The sequence below is a fragment of the Hemitrygon akajei genome, chromosome 2 (genome assembly GCF_048418815.1).
Source record: "Hemitrygon akajei chromosome 2, sHemAka1.3, whole genome shotgun sequence".
Lineage (NCBI taxonomy): Eukaryota > Metazoa > Chordata > Chondrichthyes > Myliobatiformes > Dasyatidae > Hemitrygon > Hemitrygon akajei.
The window spans coordinates 214,120,804-214,130,849 of record NC_133125.1 but is presented as its reverse complement, the minus strand read 5'-3'; positions in this window follow the sequence as shown (position 1 = coordinate 214,130,849).

Genomic DNA, 10,046 nt, shown 5'->3' with positions numbered 1-10,046 from the left:
CTTTCTTTTTCCCTGCACCCCTTGCAGTACCGGTTCCCAGCAGCAGGTGGGGATGTTCACCGTCAAACTGATCCTTGGACAGCTCACTATCCCCATCTCCTGGCTGAAAGCGGTACCGCCATGAACTGAACGTCCAAACGTTTATCAGCTGGATTGGCGGAATCCTGAGTTCAGAGCATTAACACGATGTCTGAGTGTGGGATTCTTTCTGCCCCTCCTTCACTCACTGTTCCATTGCCCCTTTCGGCCCATCCATCACTCAGCCTCGCTCACATGATCATTTGTCACCCAAGCAAGGATTGTGTCACCCACCCAGGTGGGAAGGTTAAACGGTGGGGGGAGGGAGGGAGAAACACAGGGTGAGAGGTCAAACCGGGAAGGGGCAGGGGTGAAGTGAAGAGCTGGGAAGTTGATTGGTGAAAGAGGTACAGGGCTGGAGAAGGGGAAATCCAATGGGGGAGGACAGAGGGCCGTGGGAAAAAGGAAAGGGGGAGGAGCACCAGAGGGAGGCGATGGGCAGGCAAGGAGATAAATTGAGAGAGGGAGAAGGGGACAGGGAATGGTGAAGGAGGGGGTGAGAAATCGATGTTCATGCCATCAGGTCAGACGATTCCCAAGTAGAATATAAGGTGTTGCTCCTCCAAACTGAGCGTGGCCTCATCGCGACAGTAGAGGAGGCCATGGATTGATGTGTCGGAATGGGAATGGGAAGTGGAATTAAAATGGGTGGCCACTAGGCGATCCTGCTTTCTCTGGCAAATGGAGCATAGGTGCTTGGCGAAGCAGTCTGCCGATCTATGTCAGGTCTCACTGATGTACAGGAGGCCACACCGGGAGCACCGGACACAGTATACGACCCCGACAGACTCACAGGTGAAGTGTCACCTCACCTGTTTGGGGTCCAGCATGGTAGTGAGGGAGGATGTGTACCACATGTTCTGTTTGCCAGGAGGGTGATCAGTGAGGAGGGGTGAATAGACAAGAGAGTCGTGTAGGGGGAGAAACCTGCAGAGAGCAGAAAGTGAGGGGGAGGGAAAGATGTGCTTGGTAGTGGGATTGTGTTGGAGATAGTGGAAGTTACGGAGAATTATGTGCTGGACACAGAGGCTGGTGGGGTGGCAGGTGAGGACCAGAGGAACCCTATCCCTGGTGGGGTGGCAGGTGAGGAGAAGAGGAACCCTATCCCTGGTGGGGTGGCAGGTGAGGACCAGAGGAACCCTATCCCTGGTGGGGTGGCAGGTGAGGACAAGGGGAACCCTATCCCTGGTGGGGTGGTAGGTGAGGACAAGGGGAACCCTATCCCTGGTGGGGTGGCAGGTGAGGACAAGGGGAACCCTATCCCTGGTGGGGTGGCAGGTGAGGACAAGGGGAACCCTATCCCTGGTGGGGTGGCAGGTGAGGACAAGAGGAACCCTATCCCTGGTGGGGTGGCAGGTGAGGACCAGAGGAACCCTATCCCTGGTGGGGTGGTAGGTGAGGACAAGGGGAACCCTATCCCTGGTGGGGTGGCAGGTGAGGACCAGAGGAACCATATCCCTGGTGGGGTGGTAGGTGAGGACAAGGGGAACCCTATCCCTGGTGGGGTGGCAGGTGAGGACAAGGGGAACCCTATCCCTGGTGGGGTGGCAGGTGAGGAGAAGAGGAACCCTATCCCTGGTGGGGTGGCAGGTGAGGACCAGAGGAACCCTATCCCTGGTGGGGTGGCAGGTGAGGAGAAGAGGAACCCTATCCCTGGTGGGGTGGCAGGTAAGGACCAGGGGAACCCTATCCCTGGTGGGGTGGCAGGTGAGGACCAGAGGAACCCTATCCCTGGTGGGGTGGCAGGTGAGGACCAGAGGAACCCTATCCCTGGTGGGGTGGCAGGTGAGGACCAGGGGAACCCTATCCCTGGTGTGGTGGCAGGTGAGGACCAGGGGAACCCTATCCCTGGTGGGGTGGCAGGTGAGGACCAGGGGAACCCTATCCCTGGTGGGGTGGCAGGTGAGGACCAGGGGAACCCTATCCCTGGTGGGGTGGCAGGTGAGGACCAGGGGAACCCTATCCCTGGTGGGGTGGTAGGTGAGGACAAGGGGAACCCTATCCCTGGTGGGGTGGCAGGTGAGGACCAGAGGAACCCTATCCCTGGTGGGGTGGCAGGTGAGGACCAGGGGAACCCTATCCCTGGTGGGGTGGCAGGTGATGACAAGAGGAACCCTATCCCTGGTGGGGTGGCAGCTGAGTACAAGGGGAACCCTATCCCTGGTGGGGTGGCAGGTGAGGACAAGGGGAACCCTATCCCTGGTGGGGTGGCAGGTGAGGACAAGGGGAACCCTATCCCTGGTGGGGTGGCAGGTGAGGACCAGGGGAACCCTATCCCTGGTGGGGTGGCAGGTGAGGACAAGGGGAACCCTATCCCTGGTGGGGTGGCAGGTGAGGACAAGGGGAACCCTATCCCTGGTGGGGTGGCAGGTGAGGACAAGAGGAACCCTATCCCTGGTGGGGTGGCAGGTGAGGACCAGAGGAACCCTATCCCTGGTGGGGTGGCAGGTGAGGACAAGGGGAACCCTATCCCTGGTGGGGTGGCAGGTGAGGACCAGTGGAACCCTATCCCTGGTGGGGTGGCAGGTGAGGACAAGGGGAACCCTATCCCTGGTGGGGTGGCAGGTGAGGACCAGAGGAACCCTATCCCTGGTGGGGTGGCAGGTGAGGACCAGTGGAACCCTATCCCTGGTGGGGTGGCAGGTGAGGACAAGAGGAACCCTATCCCTGGTGGGGTGGCAGGTGAGGACCAGAGGAACCCTATCCCTGGTGGGGTGGCAGGTGAGGACAAGGGGAACCCTATCCCTGGTGGGGTGGCAGGTGAGGACCAGAGGAACCCTATCCCTGGTGGGGTGGCAGGTGAGGACAAGGGGAACCCTATCCCTGGTGGGGTGGCAGGTGAGGACCAGTGGAACCCTATCCCTGGTGGGGTGGTAGGTGAGGACAAGGGGAACCCTATCCCTGGTGGGGTGGCAGGTGAGGAGAAGAGGAACCCTATCCCTGGTGGGGTGGCAGGTGAGGACCAGAGGAACCCTATCCCTGGTGGGGTGGCAGGTGAGGAGAAGAGGAACCCTATCCCTGGTGGGGTGGCAGGTGAGGACAAGAGGAACCCTATCCCTGGTGGGATGGCAGGTGAGGAGAAGAGGAACCCTATCCCTGGTGGGGTGGCAGGTGAGGAGAAGAGGAACCCTATCCCTGGTGGGGTGGCAGGTGAGGACAAGAGGAACCCTATCCCTGGTGGGGTGGCAGGTGAGCAGAAGAGGAACCCTATCCCTGGTGGGGTGGCAGGTGAGGACAAGAGGAACCCTATCCCTGGTGGGGTGGCAGGTGAGGAGAAGAGGAACCCTATCCCTGGTGGGGTGGCAGGTGAGGAGAAGAGGAACCCTATCCCTGGTGGGGTGGCAGGTGAGGACAAGAGGAACCCTATCCCTGGTGGGGTGGCAGGTGAGGAGAAGAGGAACCCTATCCCTGGTGGGGTGGCAGGTGAGGACCAGGGGAACCCTATCCCTGGTGGGGTGGCAGGTGAGGACCAGGGGAACCCTATCCCTGGTGGGGTGGTAGGTGAGGACAAGGGGAACCCTATCCCTGGTGGGGTGGCAGGTGAGGACCAGAGGAACCCTATCCCTGGTGGGGTGGCAGGTGAGGACCAGGGGAACCCTATCCCTGGTGGGGTGGCAGGTGATGACAAGAGGAACCCTATCCCTGGTGGGGTGGCAGGTGAGTACAAGGGGAACCCTATCCCTGGTGGGGTGGCAGGTGAGGACAAGGGGAACCCTATCCCTGGTGGGGTGACAGGTGAGGACAAGGGGAACCCTATCCCTGGTGGGGTGGCAGGTGAGGACCAGAGGAACCCTATCCCTGGTGGGGTGGCAGGTGAGGACCAGAGGAACCCTATCCCTGGTGGGGTGGCAGGTGAGGACAAGGGGAACCCTATCCCTGGTGGGGTGGCAGGTGAGGACAAGGGGAACCCTATCCCTGGTGGGGTGGCAGGTGAGGACAAGGGGAATCCTATCCCTGGTGGAGTGGCAGGTGAGGACAAGGGGAACCCTATCCCTGGTGGGGTGGCGGGTGAGGACAAGGGGAACCCTATCCCTGGTGGGCTGGCGGGAGAATGGGCTGCGAGCAGACATCGTGAACTGGAAGAGATGTGGTTGAGGGTAGCATTGATGGTGGAGGAAGGGAAGCTCCTTTCTTTGAAGAAAGAGGACATCTCCATCTTTCTGGAATGAAAAGCCTCTTCCTGAGAGTAGATGTGGCAGAGACAGAGGAATTGAGAGAAGGCGATGTTGTTTTTACAAGTAACAGGGTGGGAAGAGGTATAATCCAGGTAGCTGTGAGAGTCTGTGGGTTTATAATAGGCATCAGTAAATAAGCTGTCTCCAGAGAAAGAGACAGTGAGATCGAGAATGGGGAGGGAGGTGTCGGAAATGGACCAGGTAAATTTGAGGGCGGGGTGAATGTTGGAGGCAAAGTTGATGAAATCAAAGAGCTCAGAATCAGTGCAGGAAACAACACCAATTCAGTCGTCGATGTAGTGTAGGCAAAGTGGGGGACGGACACTAGGGTTGGCTTGTAACATAAGCTGTTTCACAAAGCTGACAAAAAGGTACCCGTGACAAAGCTGGGACCCTTGTGAGTGCCCATAGCTACACCTTTGGTTTGAAAGAAGTGGGAGGAGCCAAAGGAGAAATGAATGAGAGTGAGGACCAGTTCTGCCAGACAGAGGAGAGTGGTGGTGGAGGGGAACTGGTTGGGTCTGCTGTTCAGTAGGAAATGGAGAGCTTTGAGGCCTTCCTGGTTGGGGTTGGAGGTATATAGGCACAGGACATCCAGAGTGAAAATCAGATGATCGGGGCCAGGGATCGTGAAATCATTGAAAAGATCCAGAGAGTGTGAAGTGCCACTGTTGTAGGGAGGAAGGGACTGGACCAGGAGGGATAAAACAGAGTCGAGATATGTCGATATGAGTTCAGGGGCAGGAACAAGCTGAAACAATGGGTCTGCCTGGAGAGGCAGGTTTGTGGATCTTGGGTAGAAAGGGGAGGTACAGGAACTATGAGGTTGGAGGCAGTGGATAGGAGATCCCCAGAGCTTATAAAGTCGGTGATGGTGAGGGAGACAGTGGCCTGGTTCTCCTCTGTGAGGTCCTGTTCGAGGGGTAAGTAAGTAGGAGATGTCTGAGAATTGTCACTGGGCCTCAGCGGTGGAGGTCAGTACGCCAGACTACTACAGCACCCCACTGATCCGCGGGTTTGAGGGTGAGGTGAGGATTAGTGCTGAGGGAGTGGAGAGCAGGGAGTTTGGAAGTAGTGAGGTTGGAATTGGAGGGAGGAGTGGGGAAGTGGAGACGGTTGATGTCTCGTCGGCAGTTTGCAATGAAAAGATCCAGAGCGGGGTGACCAGGGAGAGGAGGAGGGTTGAGGACGGCAGAAAGGGTCATCGGTCCTTGTCCTCCCTCGCCCTTCAGTCTGTCGTATTGCACGGGAGAGAGGTGAGAGCACCAGAGATCCATCAGCAGCTCCGGTCTCCCAGCAGCAGGAGGCGGGTTTCGGAGGCAGCTGCGGACAACAGGCCCCGATCCTCGGCGAGGAAAGGCCGGTCACCCTCAGGCAGCTGCGGACAACAGGCCCCGATCCCCGGCGGGGAAAGGCCGGTCACCCTCAGGCAGCTGCGGACAACAGGCCCCGATCCCCGGCGGGGAAAGGCCGGGCACCCTCAGGCAGCTGCGGACAACAGGCCCCGATCCCCGGCGAGGAAAGGCCGGGCACCCTGAGGCAGCTGCAGACAACAGGCCCCGATCCCCGGCGGGGAAAGGCCGGGCACCCTGAGGCAGCTGCAGACAACAGGCCCCGATCCCCGGCGGGGAAAGGCCATCCACCCTCAGGCAGCTGCGGACAACAGGCCCCGATCCCCGGCGGGGAAAGGCCATCCACCCTCAGGCAGCTGCGGACAACAGGCCCCGATCCCCGGCGAGGAAAGGCCGGACACCCTCAGGCAGCTGCGGACAACAGGCCCCGATCCCCGGCGAGGAAAAGCCGGTCACCCTCAGGCAGCTGCGGACAACAGGCCCCGATCCCCGGCGAGGAAAGGCCGGTCACCCTCAGGCAGCTGCGGACAACAGGCCCCAATCCCCGGTGAGGAAGCACCCGCCAGTAACTTTGTTTATCGCCTGTGCATGTGAACTTTGCGTTAATGAACTTGGGCAGAGTTCCTCCAGACTAACACCACCGACCACAAGTCACCAGGAAGGACTCGATGTACACGGTGAACACACACAAAATGCTGGAGGAACTCAGCGGGCCAGGCAGCCTCTATGGAAATAAAGTACAATTGACACTTCGGACCGAAACGCTTCGGCAGGTCTGGTGGGAAAAAGGCTGAGGAGATTTAAAAGGTGGGGAGGGGAGAGAGAAACACTCGGTGAGAGGTGAAACCTGAAGGGGGAGAGGTGAAGTAAGGAGGTGGGAAGTTGATTGGTGAAAGAGGTATAAGGCTGGAGAAGGGGGAGTCTGACAGAAGAGGACAGAAAGCCAAGGAAGGAAAAAAGAGGGGAGGAGCACCGTAGGGAGGCGATGGGCGGCAAGGAGATAAGGTGGGAGAGGGAAAAGGGGGATGGGGAATGGTGAAGGAGAGGGATTGGGGGCGTTACCAGAAGTTCGAGGGATCCAAGGAGACCTTGCTTTTTGGCTTGACCACAGAGGGCAAAGAGTGGTTGTAGATGGTTCCTATCTGTATGGAAGATGGTGACCAGTGGCTTTCCGCAGGGATCTGTTCTGGGATCCCTCCTCTTTGTGGTTTTAATTATTGACCTGGATGAGGAAGCAGTAGGATGGGTTGGTAAATTTGCTGAGGACACAAAGGTTGGGGTGTTGTGGATAGTCTGAAGGGTTGTCAGAGGTTACAGCAGACATCGATAGGATGCAGAACTGGGCTGAGAAGTGGCAGATGGACTTCAGCTGAGGTAAGTGTGAGGTGGTTCATTTTGGTGGGTCAAATTTGAAGACAGAATGTAATATTAATGGTAAGAATATTGGCAGTGTGGAGGATCAGCGAGACCTTGTCCAGGGGACACTCATATCTGCTGCGCAGGTTGACAGTATGGTTAAGAAGGCGTATGTTGTGTTGGCCTTCATCAACTGTGGGATTGAGTTCAAGAGCCGTGAGGTAATGTTACAGGTATATAAGACCTTGGTCAGACCCCACTTGGAGTACTGTGTTCAGTTCTGGTCACCTCACTACAGGAAGATTGTGGATACTATAGAGAGAGTGCAGAGGAGATTTACAAAGATGTTGCCTGGATTGGAGAGCATATCTTATGAGACAAGTTGAGTAAACTTGGCCTTGAAGTGACGGAGGATGAGAGGAGACGTGATAGAGGTGTATAAGATTATGTGAGGCATTGATCGTGTGGATGGCCAGTGGCTTTTTCCCAGGGCTGAAATGGCTAACATGAGGGGGCATAGTTTTAAGGTGCTTGGAAGGAGGTACAAGGGGATGTCAGAGGTGAATTTTTCACACAAAGAGTGGTGGGTGCATTGAATGTGAAGTGAAGGTGGTAGAGCCGGATACAATAAAAGCTTTTTAGAGACTCTTAGATATGTACATGGAGCTTAGGGAAATAGAGGGCTGTGTGGTTGGGAAATTCTCGGCAGCTTCTGGAGCAGGATTCATGGCTGGCTCATCATTGTGGGCGGAAGGGCCTATAATGTGCTGTGGATTTTCTATGTTCTATGCTGGAGGAACCGGTCAGACAGCATCTATGGAAATGGGATTTCGGGCTGAGATCCTTCTTCACAACGGGAAAGGAAGTGGGAAGTCCCCAGAATAGAAAGGTGGGGGACGGGAGGGAGGATAGCTGGAAAGGGATAGGTGAAGCCAGGTAGGTTGGAAAGGTAAAGGGTTGGAGAAGAAGGAATCTGATACGAGAGCAGAATGGCCCATAGGGGAAATGGAAGGAGGAGGGGACGCACGGGGAGATGATAGTCAGGAAGGTGAAGGTAAGGGGCCAGAGTGGGGGATAGAAGAAGAAGGGAGAGGGAGGGAATTTTTTTTCGGGAAGGAGAAATCAATATTCATGCCATCTGTTTGGAGGCGACCCAAACATACTACACGGTGTTTTTCCTTCGGCCTGAGGGTAGCTCCGTCGTGGCACAAGAGAAGGCCGTGGACTGTCAGGTCGGAATGGGAATGAGAATTGGAAGTAAAATGTTCCATCTTTGGCAGATGGAGCAGAGGAGTTTGATGAAGCAGAACCCCAGTTTACAACAGGTCTCACCAGTGTAGAGGAGGCTGCATTGGGAGCGGCAGACCAAATAAATGACCCAGCAGATGACGTGTTGCCTCACCTGGAAGGACATTTTGGGTCCTCGAATGGAGGTGAGGGAGGAGGTGAATAGGTACTTTGGCCACGTGCAGGGTTAAGTATCAGGAGTGAGACTAGTAGGGAGAGTGAATGGACAAGGGAGTCATGGAGGGAGTGATCCATGCGGAATGTAGAGAAGGGAGGAGGTAAAGATGAATTTGGTGATCGGATACCATGACTATGTGGCTAGGCACAGCTCAAATACCATCCATATACCCGCTGATGATATAACTATTGTTGGCAGAATCTCAGGTGGTGACGAGAGGGTGTACAGGAGTGAGATATACCAACTAGTGGAGTGGTGTCGCAGCAACAACCTGGCACTCAACGTCAGTAAGACGAAAGAGCTGATTGTGGACTTCAGGAAGGGTAAGACGAAGGAACACAGAGTGAGCAGTTTGAAGTTCCTGAGTGTGAAGATCTCTGAGGACCTAACCTGGTCTCAACATATTGATGCAGTTATAAAGAAGGCAAGACAGCGATTATACTTCATGTCAACAAAAACACTCAAAAACATCTATAGATGTACCGTGGAGAGCATTCTGACAGGCTGCATCACTGTCTGGTATGGGGGGTGGGGGTGGGGGGGGGAGGGTGCTACTGCACAGGACCGAAAAAATCTGCAGAGGGTCATAAATTTAGTCGGCTCCATCTTGGGTACCAGCCTTCAAAGTATCCAAGATGTCTTCAAGGAGCAATGTCTCTGAGTCAGCGTCCTTTATTAACGACCCCCAGCACCTAGGACATGCCCTTTTCTCACTGTTACCATCAGGAAGGAGGTACAGAAGCCTGAAGGCACACACTCTGCAATTCAGGAACAGCTTCTTCCCCTCTGCATCCGATTCCTAAATGCACATATTGAACCCATTAACACTACCACACGTTGTTAATATATATTTCTGTTTTTGCACAGTTTTTAATCTATTCAACATACATATACTGTAATTGATTTACATATATATATAGATAGATATTGTACTTCTATATCATGTATTGCATTGAACTGTTGCTGCTAAGTTAACAAAATACAGTACATGACACATGACACATACCGGTGAGAATAAACCTGATTCTGATTCTGAGATGGTGGAGGTTTATGGAGGATGAGGTGATGGATGCAGACACTTACGTGCTGGTAGGTTAGGACAAGAGGAACTCTATCACTGTTGAGGCAGAGGGAAGATGAGGTGAGCACAGATGTTCAGGAAATGAAGGAGATGCAGGTAAGGGCAACATCAGTAGCGGAGGAAAGGAAACCCTGTTCTTTACAGAGGAGGACATACCTGATGTTCTGGAAGGGGAAACTGCATTCTGGGAACAGATACAGTGGAAATGAAGGAATTTAGAAAAGTTACAGGAGACTGGGTGGGAAGAGGTATAGTCAAGCTACCTGTGGGAATCAGTAGCTTTATAAAATATGTCAGTTGACAGTTTGTTTCCAGAGATGGAGGCAGAGAGAAGGGCAAAGGGGAGGGAGGTGTTTGAAATGGACCAAGTGAGTTCAAGTGCAGGGTGGAGGTTAGTGGCAAAGTTGATGAAATTGATAAACTCAGCATGGGTGCATGAAGCAGCACCAATGCAGTCATTAATGTTTCTGAGGAAGATTTGGGGAGCGTTACTGGGGAAGGACTGGAACATAGGCTGTTCTTCGACAGGCATTACTGGG